The following is a 16,670-nucleotide window of genomic DNA, read 5'->3' as shown; positions in this document are numbered from 1 at the left end:
CCCACGGTGTCCATAGCAAACCCCAAGAACTCTACCCTCGACACCCCGAGGTAACACTTCTCCCACTTCACTTTAAGTCCCACCGTCTGGAAGCGGCAGAGTACCTCTCGCAGACGGCTGCTGAACTCCTCAGCGTCCAGGGAGGCGATCAAAACGTCATCAAAAAACGGTTGCACTCCAGGGATCCCTTTGAGAAGAGAGTCCATTATGCTCTGAAAGATCCCCGGAGCCACACTAACCCCAAATTGCAACCGCCGCACCCGAAAAACTCCCCTGTGAGTCACAATGGTCTGAGCCTCTGCTGTCTCGGCGTCCACTGGGAGTTGCTGGCACGCCTGGGCCAGGTCCAGTTTCCCAAAAACCTTAGAGCCTGCTAGGGCTGCCAGTACGTGGCTGACCACCAGAACAGGGTATGGATCGTCCTGGAGGGCCTTATTTATTGTGCACTTATAGTCAGCGCTTATGCGCACATCTCTATTCGGCTTCACTGGAGTGACTATGGGTGTTTCCCATGCAGTGTAGAATACTGGTTCTAGCACTCCCTGGGCCGTGAGGCGGTCCAACTCCGCTTCTATTTTTGGTTTAAGAGCGAACGGAACTCGCCTGGCTTTCAGCCTTATCGGTCTCACGTGGGGATCGAGGGGTAAGGTGATGGGAGGCCCCTTGTAGCACCCCAGGAACCCATCAAACACTTCCGGGAATTCCCGGCACACGTGCTCGAAATTTTGCGTTCGTATCTGCTGCACCCACACTATTTGAATACCTAGTGGTCAAAACCAGGCCAGCCCCAGTAATGTGGTGAGCTGGCGTTTGACCACAAGTATGTCCAGCGTGCCCTTAAAGTTCTTAAACTCTACTCTTACAGTGGCCCAACCCAAAATCTGTACGGGGGGGGTTTGGAAGTCCCGCAGTATGAAATCAGCCGGTCGCAGACGGGGCCGGCCCCAGGGGCAAAGTTTTCTTAGAGACTCCTCCGAAATTATGGAGATGGAGGAGCCTGAGTCCAGCTCCATTAGGCATGGAGCGCCCTCGATTAGGACCGATACCCTGACCTTATCGGGGGTAGTGAGGGGCAAGTTCATTACCTGCAGGCTAGTCGATGCGGTCGAGTAGGCATCGGTCGAGTCCTGGTTGGTGGACTGGCGTCTGCGGGTGGCCTTGGCCTGGCAAGCCCGTGCTATGTGGCCCACTCTTCCACAGTTCCTGCAGTCCACGTTGCAATAGGGGCAGTCCCGTCGCTCGTGGGGATCCCCACAGCTGGCGCACTTGGTGTTGGCTGGTCTCTGTCGCTCGTGGCCGAGTGGGTGCTCTCGGCCCCATTCCTGGTTGGCAACGGAGCTGGTGTGCCTCCTCCTCCTCTGGGTTGCCTGGTGCCATCTCCTCCTGCTGGATGGCTTCAGATCGCAGATTGTGGTAAGCTTTGATTGCTCTCTCGAATGTGGTGGCTTCATTGAAGGCAAGTTGGAGGGTGAGCTCCTCCTTTGTGAAGAGCTTTTGCTGCAGTCTTTCATCTCGGAGGCCCCAGACGAATCAATCTCTCAGGGCTTCCTCCAGCTTGTTGAAGCTGCAGTTCCCTGCAATTTGCCGGAGGGCAGCCAGGTAGATGGCGGCCGTCTCTCCCGCCCCTTGATCCCTCTTGTGGAAGAGAAATCGGCAGGCGATGATGGATGGCTGGGGCAAGAAGTGCCCGGTCAGGAGTCTGACTACCTCTTTGTACGTTTTCTCCATGATCTTTGTGGGGGCCGAGAGACCCTTTGCGATCTCGAATGTGGCTTCCCCGCAGACACTCAGGAGCACGTCTCTCTTACGGCTGTCATCTGTAATCATGTTCGCTCATAGGTAGCAGTCAACCCGCTCCGTGTAGGTCTCCCACCTATCGGGGTTGGTGGGGTCGAACTCAGCAAGGTGGCCTGTCATCCCACTCGGGTTAGCCATGGCAGTGGCAGGCCCTGCAGTCCCCCTAGACTGCGTGCCTTCCTCGTCTTTGGCCACGTCAGGAAAGTCCCGCTTGGGGAGTTACCTGGCTAGGATCCCACCTTCGTCTCCACTGTAATGTACTGAGTGACGAGACGTGTTGAAGGCAACATGCTTTATTAGCGAGTACATCACAAGAGGGAGAAACGTGGGCCAGGTCCCGATTATATACATACCCCAGAACAACCCTCAGCCTGGCCAGGTCCAATCCTGGCCAGTTAAACTTCCCGCCACAGATCTTGATTGGCGGAGTGTATTTGCGAGCTACGTCCGGGGACCAGTGGACTTCCACGGGTCACCTCTGTAGCGTTTGCTGTGTTGTAACTTCAGGACTGAAATGCAAGACACAACAGTTCTCATAAGCAACTTATGCTAACCCGGCAGAATTTTATGTTTACTTTGTACAGCTGTCTACCTGCTATATCAAAAGGTCATTTTCAACTCCCTTCAAGTAACAAAAATAATTTTTTATGCAACAGTGAGGGAGGTATTACTTTTCTCCAGGTATAAACCTCCATTGATCTCACAAAACTAGTTCCACAATTCTTTGGATCAGGGCCCATTTATTTCTCTTCTGTTCCCAGAAGTGCTTGTACAATTTTGAGTGCTTTGAAAATAAATGAAGGAACAACAATCATGGTTAGTTATAATAGCAATAGCATTCCTCTGTGACTCAGTCTGACTGAGTTATGGACTAAATATTTTTACATCAGCCACCTTGCAAGCATACAGCCACAAAGATTGCCATAGCCAAACCACTCATTTTGCAGATTCACAAAGATGACAACTGTACTAGACATGTACCAGTTACTTGGACGAGAGAGACAAGCATGCCTTTCACATATGAGCACACAAAAACTCATGGGGGCCATCTTCCAGTTCATACCCAACACCCACATATTTCATCACAAGTCGTGAAGATGTCTGACGTACATCCAGCTGAACCCAAATACTGCCTCAGTTTCTCTTTGCATTCTCACAAGCAATCTCAGATCACAGCCTGATGTCAGACAGGTGGTACTGTTTCAGGGGACAATGGCCAGATCAAATAATCATATATTAAATATAGGGCTTTTAAATATCTCTTTCAGTTGTAATTATTGGCTCAGGTTTCACATTTCAATGATGTTGGGGCAGCACCATTAAATCAGTCAATTAGACCTTGGAATTTTCATGCATTAAGTATCAGGTTTCAATATTGCTGGAGTATATTTGCATTTTTAAAAAGCCCTGAGCCAAACACTTCTGGATGCAATAGAAAAAGAATACATGAGAATGATCTTAATTCATATTAGATTGGGACTTGTAAGTAAATGTAAAATGCCTACCTGAGGCTTAAGCAATTAGAGAAGGTCCCTTTTGACACATAACATGTGCTCCAGACTCTGATTACTTGAGTCACCTACTCGTCTTTAGCTTTTTCCATTCGCTGTTCACATCTGCACTGAAAGAAATGCCACAAGCATAAATAATCAGTCACTGCCATAAAGGAAAAGCCGCCGGAGACTGAAATTCTCTCCACAATCCATCCTTGCTGCCTGGGAGCCACGTCAGATTTCTCAACTCCGAATACAGCCTTTTCATAGATAATAGTATTCCAAAGGCTGTCACATCTCCCAGTGCATATGAGAAAAACCACAGCCGGCAGATTCAGAGCAGAGGGAGGGATCAGCTGGGAAGGAGGAGCAGGGGAAGAAAAGGGTCAGGCACAGATGTAAAAGGGAAAAAGACAATCCGATTATTCAGAAGGAGAGGAGAGCTGAGGTGGAAGAGGAGAAAAGGTGGTGGTGGGGGGCTCAGAGTGTGGCTCCCAGGACATGGAACGCCATCTGCTTGACAAAAGAAAAGGCTTGGAAAGGGTAACAAACTATTTTCAGGTAGGCAAAATCCACCTCCTATGCTGCCTAAATGTCACAAAGGGTATTTCTCAACAGAGAGGTGCAGCTGTCAGGCATCCTTACAGCCACTCTATGTGCTGATCACTGCCAACCCAAACAGAGTGGCAGAAACAGCACAGAAGGTATGGCAACTGGGCCAACACCACCACCCCAGCAACAGGAGCAGCACAATTCTCCTTCCTGCTTCTGCTGTGGGTGGGAGCATTTTCTCCGTGGCACTTCTTGTTCCTGTTCCTCCTATGGAAAGAGTGAAGAGTCTGCATTTCAGATACATAACAGAACCACAGTAAGCATGATGGGGTCCCAGTCCTGAAGAGCTTACACTCTATAATTTGACAACAAGTGGGAGTTACAGGAAAGGAGAGGCAAAGGTATCAGGTAATGTGATCTGAAATAATGTGCTGCAAGAATAACATTGCCTTGATTCAGCAAATAACAGACAGTGACTTCTACATCTAGTAAGGATTTGCATCAGAGGTCAACTTCACAGAGGGGGCTTTCATAGGCTCTGACACTATTTGTCAAAGGAGGTCTGTTCACACAGTCTGTTGTACATTGTTGACAGAAATTGCAACAAATAGTCTTCCAGCAAAGGGTTGACTAAAGCCAATGACAGCCTCCTAATACTGATGTCTTGGAAAGTGACTCTGTTCTCCTATAGAGCCATCTCATTGGTCTTTTTTGACTGGCTAAACTGATGCTCTTATTCTAGTTAATAGAAGGCAAAAAGGACCTATTATTATTGTTCAGTTCTGAGATTTAAACACTCAAATTCTTGCTCAAATATCTTTGAGCAAGCAGAATTCAAGTGATTTTCAGTATATCTTTTTTTAATTTCAAATTTTGCAACTACACATAGGAACAAGTGAAACAAAAAGAAATATAAACTGCTTCATTTGCAGACTTGATCAAGTTATCCTATGCAAATTCTTTTTTATGAACTCCTCTTTGCTGTCTTCATAAAATGAAACAAATTGTAAATTCAGGCAACTGTATTCCATTAATACTTTCAGATGGGTAGCCATGTTGGTCTGATGCAGTAGAACAAAGTGGACTTCACTGCCACAGGAGGTGGTGGTGGCTATAAGCATAGCCAGCTTCAAGAGGGGGTTAGATAAAAATATGGAGCACAGGTCCATCAGTGGCTATTAGCCACAGTGTGTGTGTGTGTGTGTGTGTGTGTGTAAATCTTTGGCCACTGTGTGATACAGAGTGTTGGACTGGATGGGCCATCGGCCTGATCCAACATGGTTTCTCTTATGTTCTTAAAGTTTGAGTCCAGTGACATCTTTAAGACCAACAAAGTTTAATTCTGAGCATAAGCTTTCATGTGGGAATAAGCTTTGGCATGCACTCAAAAGCTTATACCCAGAATTAAACTTTGTTGGTCATTAAGGTGCCACTGGACTCAAACTTTGTTCCATGAATACTTGTTAATCTTGTTTCTCTTTTTCTTGATGTGTTGTCTTCTCCCCCAAATTTAGACTTTATGCTTATGGGGCATGGCCCTGTCTGTTTTGCCTTTGTTATTCTGCAATACTGTAATAAACAATAGCGAGGATTCACCAGACAGTTTCCACAGATCAATGTTATCAGAGAGAGACTTCCTTGCCTCCCTGCTTCTGCTACAACCCAGAACACCCCCTGGAACATCATGAGGAGAGAGTCGAAGATCTGCACTGGGAAGGAAAAATCAACAAAAATGGCTCCCTCCTTTCTTTTACAGAAATCCTCCAATGGATTCAGGTCAATCATTTTTTCTTCTTTTGGGAACACTCCTTTGTCACAGATTGAATAGCAAGACAAGAATGACAGAACATTCTAGAGAAAGCCTGAGAGACACAAACTTGTATTGGGACAATGGAGAAACCTTGGGAGAGAAGTCTCATCTGTTGATTACTGGAAACTTCTATATGGTTTCTAGTAGTTTTGCAAAAATAAGTATACAGACAACTTCAGACTCCCCCCCCCCCCCAGTTGCCTTGAGAGCGAGAAACATTTTTTAAAGTTTTATTAAATTCTCAGATCTCAGGTTCCATGAGCCTCATGGCTTTATAGGTTCTTAGGTTTCCAACACAGTTAAACTCTCCCTCAAACTCATTTCAGCATTGATAAATATGTCTTTGCAGGACTGCATGGGAAACAATTCCCCTCTACACCTATATTTGAGTACCTAGCACACATCTTTGTGTGCTATGTCAAGCCCTGCAGAATCCCAATATTTACTTTCCTTGGTTATAAATAATGGTACAGGAAAATCCTAATCTAGAGGTTCACAGCACACTACTAACAAACAAAAACTGGAAAGAACCCAGGAGCTGAACAATCTGCAATCTTACACTTAAAAGTAGTGGCATAACCCTCTGAATTCAGTGAGACTTATGTCTAAATAAAAACTAATCAGTTGTGCAGTGCATTGGATTTTACATAGCAGGAGCTAGGAAGCAAGAAACAACGGTCAGAGGCATGGCTTGGTATTATATGGATGGGAAGGCACAAGGTGGCTGCTGAGCTGACTCCATTCTTTGCTGTTTCAGCCTGTTTCCACAGCTTTAAAAATGCTCCTTTGTTTCTTTATAAGAAACAAAATTCATCCTACCCACACACACATCTCGGTTCTACAGTGAGAGTAAGCATGTAAGATTCTTCTTTTCTCCCTGATAATAAAGCTGTGCTCCTGGCAAGATGGGTGTTTGCACAGTGTTAGCAGCCTTGCAAACTGATGTGATGCTCTAAATCCTTTGTGAACACAGATTACCATTCCATTAGAAACAAGCTTAAGAGAGGAGTCATCTATTCCTTATGTATGGGGTGTATTTGGGGACAGATCAAGCTGCAAGACCTGAACAGTGGTAATTATTGCACAAAATAAAAGGGTAGAAAGGCTTAGACTTCAGCGACTTGTTATTTTTGTTGCTCTTTTCTCTCTTTTTTAAAAACCAAATATTGTAACCATAATAAACCTTGGAGCTTCAAAGAACATGTATAGCACATGCTGTTCAGTAAGACAGCATACACACACCACAACCATATCAAGGGAGGGTTTCCTTGGGTATATATGTGTGAGAGCATCACTGCTGGCAGCAGTGGCACATAAGCTCCTCCTCTTCCTGCTCTGGGGATTAGGCAATGCTGTTCAATGCAGCTGGAGACAGCCAGGTGCTTGTTCCCCAATGCCACTGCTAAGCCCTTCTTCACCCACATAATGAGTGACAGAGTGCCAATGTCTGCTGGAAAAGCTGTGCCACTGTTCACTCACTCACCCACATGCTTGCTTGCTTATTTATTTATTACATTTTTAGCCTGCAGCCCCCTGTATAGCAAGGCTCAGAGCAAGTAACAGATTTAAAAATAATGTTAATTATTAAAACAAATTTCCATTACAATAAAATCAAATAGATGATAGCGAGGTTGTGCCATCTGTGTTAATAGAAGCTAGTACAACAGCATAATAGATGGAGGGAAGGGAGCTGGGGGGGCAATGTGGATGGAGACTTTGCTGCCTCAACTGTATGCCTTGTGAAACATTTGTTTTGCAGACCCTGTGGAATTGAATCAGTGGGCGTGGGGAGACGGATGGCAGCGGGCGGCCCGGTGCGGGGATGCAGATGGCAGTGGCTGCAGGGAGATGGATGGACAGCTGCAGTGGCTGCAGGGAGATGGATGGACAGCAGTGAGTGGGGAGAGGCAGACGACAGCTGGCATGAGGAGATGGACAGCAGTGGGCATAGGGAGAGGGGGGTTCCCCTAGGCCAAGCGGTGCCCTAAGCGGCCACCTACTTGGTCTAATCCCATGCACCAGTCATGGGCAGAGCATTCCACTAGGCAGGGGCCAGAACCGAGAAGGCTCTGACCCGGGTTGAAGCTAACACATTTTGGGCTGAAAATAACCAGAAGATTATTATTCATAGAGCACAGAACTCTCGGGGGGGGGGGGGCATACCAGGAGTGATAGTCCCAAAGATATGTTGGTCCCAGGCTTTGAAGGTTAGAATTGATCCAAGACCTTGAATCTAATCCAGTATTCAATTTGAAGCCTGTGCAGATGGCAGAGCACCAGTTGTATGTGGGCTCCTGGTGGAGTTCTTGAAAACACATGCACAGCCACATTCTGGACCAGTTGGAGTTTCTGGGTCAGTCTCAAAGGTAGCTCTGAATACAGCAAGTTGTAGTAATCTCGTCTGGAGATGACCACTGCATGGATCACTGTGGCTAAGTTGGTGGCAGGGGAGGGGAAGAGAGACAGGAAGGAAACCAACTGTCGGACCTGGCGCAGATGGAAAAATGCCAGTCTGGCAACATTTGTGATCTGGGCCTCCATTGAAAGGGGGGCATCCAGAAACACTCCTAATCTCTTTCCAAGTGGTCTCTAGGTATTGGGAACTTGCACCTGCTGTGCGGGTGGGGAGGCACTGGGCATGGAACCACTGGGTAGAGAGGGACACTCCCAGACACTCTTTTGCCAAACTCACCCTAAACTCTGGCATCAGCTGTGCTGATATGTGCAATAACATTTTCATTTCACTGTGGGTTTTTGAAAATGTCATTCATTTTCATTTCATTTATGCATATAATTTGCTCTATCCATTTATTCCATTGGGAACACCTCCTCATCTTCATCCTCTCTCCCCTCCTCCCCCACCTGCATCTTGATATTCAGCAGGCACTCAGCGGACTGCAGTCCCCTGGGTATGCCAACACGTTTGCCAGTGCATCACTAGGAGAGGGAAGTGCTCCACTGGTTGGTTGGCCAGTTGCTCTCTGCCTGGCTGGCTGTGACACTGCAAGCAACAGCAGCAAGGCCATCCAAAAGCATTCAGTTAAGGCCAAGAAGAATAAGTAGAGGGAGAGAGAGGCTCTAGGAAACAGCAATGCATGAAAAAAGGAAACGCTGTACATTTGCTGCCTTCCTACTTCATTTCCATCTCCAAACAAATGAAATTAAATGGGCTTTTTGTTTAATTCTGTAGCTGTTGGGAAAGGAATGCACAATTCCTACCAAGGACCACTGCTCTGATCAAATACGGAGCCTAGTGTTGCCAGCTCTGGGTGAGGAGAGTTGGGGAGTGGAGTCTGGGGAGGAGAGGCACCTCAGTGGGATGTTGTTGTTATCGTTATCATTATTATTAACCATAGAGTTCAGCCTCCAGAGCATATTGGAGGCCTCCAATGCCATATTGTCCCATATTGGAGGCAAAGCTTCCAGTGCCATAGTGTCCAGGCTCCAAAGCAGCCATTTTCTCCAGGGGAACTGATAATTGTAGTCTGGAGATGAGCTGTAATTCTGTGGGATCCCCTAAATTAAGCTGAACATATGAACATATGAAGCTGCCTTATACTGAATCACACCTTATACTGAATCAGTATTGTCTTCTCAGACTGGCAGTGGCTCTCCAGGGTCTCAAGCTGAGGTTTTTCACACCTATTTGCCTGGACCCTTTTTTGGAGATGCCAGGGATTGAACCTGGGACCTTCTGCTTCCCAAGCAGATGCTCTACCACTGAGCCACCGTCTCTAAGAGCAACCCTAAGAGCAACAAAAGCAGCCAAGGAGATCCTGTCACCAACCTCCTATGGAAAACAGGGATTTGGCCCTTACATGTGGCTAATAAGCCTGTTGACAACAAACTGAAAGACATAGAGTTCTTACAGTAAAATACCCCTGCACACTCAGCAAGCTGTTAATGGGTCCTACTGAACACTGCACTGATATGTTGTTTGATGGCTAATCAGCTGTTAGTGAAAAACAATATACTTTACCAAGTGAGGGTTCACACATGCATCCTCATCGCTTTTATCACAACAACAGCAAAACTCCATTTGTGAAATTGCCAATGTGAACAAAACACTACACACGGCTGCTTTGCATCACTTTAGCCTCAATATTTTCAGTAGGGGCAGGTTACAGTTTCATAATTCTCTGTGGGCCAGTTTTCCAGTTACAAAGTCCTTATGTTTGTTGGGGGATTATGCCAAGGACTTTGTATCAGAAGTACAATGGGAGTTTAATGCCTGACCCAGACACATGATAGCCCTTTTCCGTTCACCACCATAGCCTGTGGAGAGAAGCAGCTTCAGCGTTCTCCATCAGATCACTTCTGTGCCCTCACTGCCCCACAGGCCGAGGTCAGACGCACGTAAACTGACGAGATGGGCATGGATGAAAGCCAGATGCATGTCGGATTTTATGCGGTTGTCCAAACATCAGCATCTGGCAATGGTCGTTGGCTTGTTCGTGTCCTGAACTGCCACGACTGAGATGCGGACTTTTTTGATAGTACATTAAATCCGGAATAAGAATGCTTCCGACGACTCCTGCGCGTTCTTTCTATGTTTGAACACTCCATTGTAGCCGACTTGTCGCAAGCACACATCCGCTTCCCTGCGAGAGCCCACTCCAAATGATATCATTGCACCAGCAATTGTTGACTCAGCCTTCCAACCTTCCGAGGTCGGTAAAATACATACCCAGCTTGCTGGGGGGGAAAGTGTAATGACTGGGGAAGGAAATGGCAAACCACCCCGTAAAAGGTCTGCCGTGAAAACTTTGTGAAAGCAGCGTCACCCCAGAGTTGAAAACAACTGGTGCTTGCACAGGGGACCTTTCCTAAATGCTGGGAGGGGGGGGGAGGCAGATTGCCCGCCTTTGCTGTCTCCCTGCTAGGGGAGGAGGATGACCCACCTATGCCGTCTCTCCGCCAGGCAGAGAGAGAGCAAAGAGAGTTGCCTTGCCCTCCCCCCATTTAAACACCGCGGAAGGGTGTTTAAAGGGGGGGGAGGAAGATCCCCCACCTTTGCTGTCTCCCCGCCAGGCGGAGAGACAGCAAAGAGAGTTTCCATGCTCCCCCCACAATTTAAACACCACGGCGGGGTGTTTAAATGGGGGGGGGGAGGAAGATGACCCACCTTTGCTGTCTCCCCGCTAGGCGGAGAGACAGCAAAGAGAACTCCTGGGCTTCCTCTTCCTTTCTGGGTGTTTAAATGGGGGGGGGGCAGATCGCCCACCTTTTCTGGCACCTTTTTTTAAAAAAAAGCCAAGCACGATACTGCGCTTGCGCAAGTGTGGAATGCCATCTCAAAAAATGAGGTCAGGTTGAGACCTCTGATCAACCAACAACAGGACCAACGCTGCTTAGAACTGAAAGATGGAGGGATATCTGATCAGGAAACTCGTTGTAAAAAAGCTGCGGGGTATATGAACATATGAAGCTGCCTTATACTGAATCAGACCCTTGGTCCATCAAAGTCAGTATTGTCTACTCAGACTGGCAGCAGCTCTCCAGGGTCTCAAGCTGAGGTTTTTCACACCTATTTGCCTGGACCCTTTTTTGGAGATGCCAGGGATTGAACCTGGGACCTTCTGCTTACCAAGCAGATGCTCTACCACTGAGCCACCTTCCCTCCCCTAATAATAGCGATGGGTTAGGGATGGATTTAATGGTGAGTGTGACCGCGGCCACAGAGTTGCTAATGGCAACTACTGCAAAAACTACATGTGATGTTCAGGTATATGTGAATCAGCCTGAAGGATCTACACAAACCTCTCTAAATGGAAAACAGCAAAATTTTTGAAGAAGGAATTTCTTTCCCGCACCAGCCTGTCTGTCACCAAAATTGTTGCAGGAGGCACAGCTTTTTTTCTGGAGGAACATGGCAGAATAGAGTTCCAGGAGGCCATTATCAACCATACTCAGACATGGTACTGGATTAAAGTGGGGTGGCAGTGCATAATGTAATTGCTGTGGTGCATTTTGTGTGGCTCTAACATGGGCAACACCTAATTTATAATATATTTGTCCATGGTAATAAGGGATTGTCTAGATTAAGCATGGCAAGAAATATTCTATGTTTATGGTCTAGTTCAGGGGGGCCAAACTTGCTTAACATGAGAGCCACATTGAATAAATGCTAGATGTTTGAAAGCTATAAGACATGAACGTCAGATGTTTGAGAGACGCAAGGAAGGAAGGAAGGCAGACAGACAGGCAAATATATGGGGATAAAGAGGTAGAAGGAAAGCAGCTTTAACTTTCATTCAATAATGCATTCTTCAAGCCGCCCGTTGTATTGACGGAGAAGTGATTTAAAGAGACAAATGCCTTCTCCCAGCCAGCTGATGGGGTGGTGGGGGCTTTGAGAGTCACACAATATTTATGAAAGAGCCACATGTGACTCCTGAGCCACAGTTTGGCTATACCTGGTCTGGTTCATACTCTCACTTGGTGCTTTGGAGCCATTTTTCATAATACTGATGTTTCCTTCTCTATGACAAAGACACATCTGGCTTGATTAAGAAACATCCTTGTATAAGGCAATATATTTTGTTTATGCAACCTTTCCCCATTTTTTCTTAAGGGAGTGCATAGTCCTAGGAATCCATCCCATTTTTTTCTCTTAGGACACTTACTCATTGGGTTTTGCTTTTCACAAAAGTATTCCATAGAAACCTGTCTTCTCCCTCTTTTTTCCAATTAGACATCTTATTTGACCCTCGCATCTGACCAATATGCATACAATTGTAGTCAGAAATATATACCTGATCCTCTACCACACATTTATTTATTTGTTCAAAATATTTCTATTAATTCTTTCTGTCACTTTTGAAAAAAAACCAGGTGACTTATAATGATTGTTTTTATTCTGATGTATTTTTAAAAGCTGCAGCCTAATCCACAGCTTAGCTAAGTCTGTGTGTTAAGTAAGTGTCTCCCTATTCACCCACAAGTTTCTATGGAAGTTTCCTAGCCCCATTACATTTCGAAGTTCTCACTCACCAGCTTGCTCCACATGCTGCAGTCTCTTCACTCTTTGGTCTTGGAACACACTTGATTCTTAGTAAACTGGCAAAGAAGAACACACAGTAGAGCAGCTGTTAACAAATGTTAGTGGGCAATTCCCATGAAGGATGCAATAATTATGTATATACCCCCAATAAGTGACAATTACCTCTTGATTAAAAGAGATATAGGTTTGCATGAATTCTTTGACAATTTAAAAATAAAAAGTGTTATACCAAATTCCAGGAGGTATGACCAGAGTATTTCAGGAATATAGGCAAGAATTTTGTTAGTACATTTAAAGAGGTGTGGCTAGGAATTCCCCCACAAGCAGAAGGACATTAGTAAACAAATGGTTGTGGTATGCATGCAGATAACAGGCAGACATGTACCTGACATGTTTTCTGAAGCATCAACTGGGCCACCTTTAACTCTTTCCTCTCTGCCTCGCCAGTATCAACCATTCATTTTCATTCCATTCATTTTCATTCAATAATCAGACAATTTACAGAGTCACACCCCCCTAAACAGACATCACATCACCCCATAACAGCAATACTTGCAGGTCCCCCTCCTAAAGATCTTGAAAATGCCAGTGTGAGAAAGAAGATCAGGCTTGCAGTAATGATGCTGGTGAGAATAGTTCCAAGGGAGAAGGAAGAAAGGACTGCAAACGAACTATACTTCTGCCATTGAGCAAAGCTGATTGGTGGATGGTTGTTGCTGGGTTACAAGAGTGAAGATGGAGTAAAGGCCTTCCCAAAGGAGTTCAGCTTTCAGTTTTCTTTTTTCCAGAACAATTCCCTGAAGGATGAGGGAAGTTCACAAACAGCTCCCCCTTATCATACCAGCACATCAGTGCTCAGCAAATATTCCTCCTTGGCAACCCCACTGATTTTCCTTTTCAATGCTGCTCTGCAGAGAAAGAGTTAATCTTCAGCAGGGAAGCCACTGAAAAGCTAAGATGTTAGTTGAATCTGACAAATCCAATCCACCGTAAGCCAACACAAATGGCATGCAGGAGCAGCAATCACAAGTCAGTCTTATAAATAAGCAAACCTAGCCATGCTTCCAGCACAGCACTCTTAAGGTTGCTTACCCAAATTCTTTACCTGCTTCAGAATGAAGCAGGGAATCAGCTCAGGTGGAGCCTGCTGGCTCTCAAAGAAACTTAGGAGAGAAAAGGACAGGAGAACATGGGACAGCAGAAGGGGGCGGAGGCAGACCTGACATGTTTGTACAGTGCTCTGTGATTACCTAGCTGGGAGTTTGACTTCAGGGTGTGGTACTGCAGACATACACTGAAGCCCTTGCACTCAGAAAGTGCAGATTTGAATTTCAATGACTAGAGTAATGCTGACACCAAGACTTACAGGATCCACATTGGTCACTCCCATATCCATATCTGCAGTTGCTGGAAGCAGAGAGGGTCAGAATTGGACTTCGGGAACTGCAATGTATTAAGTGCCCACTTCCATGCAATCACGGAGCTCTTCCCCAGTGACTGACCTAGTAAACTTTGCTGAACTCAGATTAACTCTTCTCTCCCGACATCTAGAGCTTAAGGGCAATTGCCATTTCTGATGAATCTTGACTTTTCTTTCCCTGTGTCACCCAGACTGCAAATTTCAGAACTGGCCCTGAATGCCTGGTTATGCCTAGCAGAAGGAGTTTTGTTCCATGTACATGGATTCTTGATCATTCATGAATGTTATTGCCTTGCAGATGCAACAACATAAATTACTGTTGTTCTTTTTCCATAGTGTACTTCTAAATCACTAATAGGTGCAGATATCTTTACACTGAATGCCATCTTTAAATTGTACTGAAATTAGCACCAAACTGTTTTAATTTAAACGTTTTTATTGTTGTTTTATTATGAATTGTGAGCCTCCCTGAGCTTGCTTTGGCAGGGAGGGTGGGATATAAATTCAATAAACCTAAACCTATACTGTTGTTTCATCTATGCTGAAGTAACTCTTAGAAATACCTGGTGCCCCCCCCCACCCCATTAGTCAACTGGATATGTGGGTGTGCACAGAAAGCACTGGCACTGGGAAGTGACCTGAGGAAACAGTAAGGTCAGAGTTCACAACTTTCAAAGTCATCAGCAAACAGTAGGGCTTCTTGCTTATTTGCAGAGATCTAATGCAAACAGTGACATTGAAAAAATAAAGTACTTAGGTCCAAAGAGCTAAGAAAAAAACCTCGCTGCATGCATTGTACTTTGTCTGTCTGTCGATCTGTGCTGCCACAGCAACAACACATTTGCAGAGCAGCTGATTTAAGCCTTGTTATTAGGAAACCTGGGTTAACTTCTTTCCAAGCTCTATTCTTCTTACCAAGTGACCTTGTGAAAGACACTGGAGTCAGTCCACCATCGACCATCTGTCAACCATTCAGGCCCTTGAAGATTCATTTCTGTTGCGTATGAGGACTAAAGTGAAGACTTATGGAGCCGTTAGAATGGAGCTTGGGGACTTGAGAACAATGGGCAGCAAGATCCAAATCCCTGCTCCAATCACAGGCCCCCTGCTGGTTCGAATGACCCAATAACGGGCTTGCATGGAAACCCTGAGTTGTATATAGTTGGTAGGGCTGCCAACCCCCCCGGTCTGGGCGGGGAATCTCCTGCCCAGGAGGTTCTCAACCCGCTGGCCCACATCAGGCCAGTGGGGGGAAGCTCCCCCTGCGATGACATCACCCAGAAGTGATGTAATCAAAATGGCAGCGCCCGTGCAGGACCGCTCTAGCTGTTTCCAGGAAAACGTTATGGTTTTCCCAGACGCTGAGGCCATTTGGGAGGTTAAAACTCTATGGTACTTTTGCACCATAGAGTTTTAACCTCCCAAATGGCTAGAGAGTCTGGGGAAACAATATAGTTTTCCTGGAAACGCCTAGAGTGGCCCTGCAGGGGCGCCGCCATTTTGATGATGTCACTTCCGAGTGACACAAATATCCCCCGCCGGGAGATGAAGAGGACTTGGCAATCCTAATAGTTGGCCTCTTTGGCCCAGTTCTTCACTCTTGAGTGCTGTCATGAGCCCTGACGAGGAGGAGCTGGAAGGGTTAACAGACCTGGAAGAGTTGCCAGCCAATTCCTCAGCTGAACAAACAGCAGCTGGCCCATCAATCACTCTCCAGGCACCAGTGTCAGCTGTTGACGATCAATCTCCTCCAAGCTCTCTTCCTCCCATCTCAAGAGTTCGAAGCAGGCTCCGGAAAGAATTTTCAGATCAAAGACATGAGGCACGCTGATGCTTCAAATCCCTCAGCCCTGAGTTCTAACAGAGTCCCTGCCACCCAGGGAGAAGGCTGATTGAGACTCCCATATAGCTCCCACCCAGGACCTGGTAAACTTGTGGAAGCAATAAGTCTATTCTCTGGCTTGCATCCACGCTCCTTCCTGATTCCTGATCTTGACCTGCTTGATTTCCTTGGCACCCTGACCTTTTGGCTTTTAGACATTGAATTCTGATTCTGATTTGTGATTCTGCATTGGTGACCTGGCTTCTGCTTGACTTCCTGGACTTTGACCTTGGACTGGCTTTGGACTCCTGCCTGCCTGCACCCTGAGAACGTGAAAAGTGCAGCCCTATACTATGTTGTACCTAATAAAGAGCTGATGATCACTACCACCTCACCTCTTCATTACCTTGAACACACTATATTATAATTTCCTTGCTACATTCACATGAACCAAGAGCTTTACAAGGTGTGGGAGCTGGAAATGGCAAGTTCAAAATGGGAAAAAGAGAGAGGAGGCATTTTTTCATTTCATTTGCCAAAGACCCTGTTCCTCATGGGATGCCATTGTGAGCAAATGTTTACTGGTTCAGAAGTAACAGAATGAGAGGGTCTGCTATTTCCAAACAATCTTGAGTTCAAGTGATGTTTATAGGATGCTTGAGCTGCTGAAGGTTGTACTGAACTGTAGAGTTCCACCATGAACACCAGTTCCTTTGTGATAAAGTGTGCCTCAGTTGGTTGTTGTAGATTTTCCGGGCTGTGTGACCGTGGTT

The 16,670-nt window shown here is 46.0% G+C and overlaps 1 protein-coding gene across 1 annotated transcript in view; it reads right to left on the bottom strand.

The window, feature by feature from the left end:
- PAK6 (p21 (RAC1) activated kinase 6) overlaps positions 1-13,460 on the bottom strand; it is a 71,601-nt gene extending 58,141 nt beyond the window's left edge. The window contains exons 1-3 of the mRNA XM_060261983.1: positions 13,208-13,460; positions 12,646-12,711; positions 3,303-3,413 (exon numbers count right to left, since the gene is read on the bottom strand). The gene's annotated coding sequence lies outside the window, so the exon portion shown is untranslated. The remainder of the gene's footprint in view (positions 1-3,302; positions 3,414-12,645; positions 12,712-13,207) is intronic.
- Positions 13,461-16,670: the final 3,210 nt, after the last annotated feature.

This window comes from Heteronotia binoei, chromosome 21, assembly GCF_032191835.1.
Source record: "Heteronotia binoei isolate CCM8104 ecotype False Entrance Well chromosome 21, APGP_CSIRO_Hbin_v1, whole genome shotgun sequence".
Lineage (NCBI taxonomy): Eukaryota > Metazoa > Chordata > Lepidosauria > Squamata > Gekkonidae > Heteronotia > Heteronotia binoei.
This window is presented reverse-complemented; position numbering and strand designations above follow the sequence as displayed.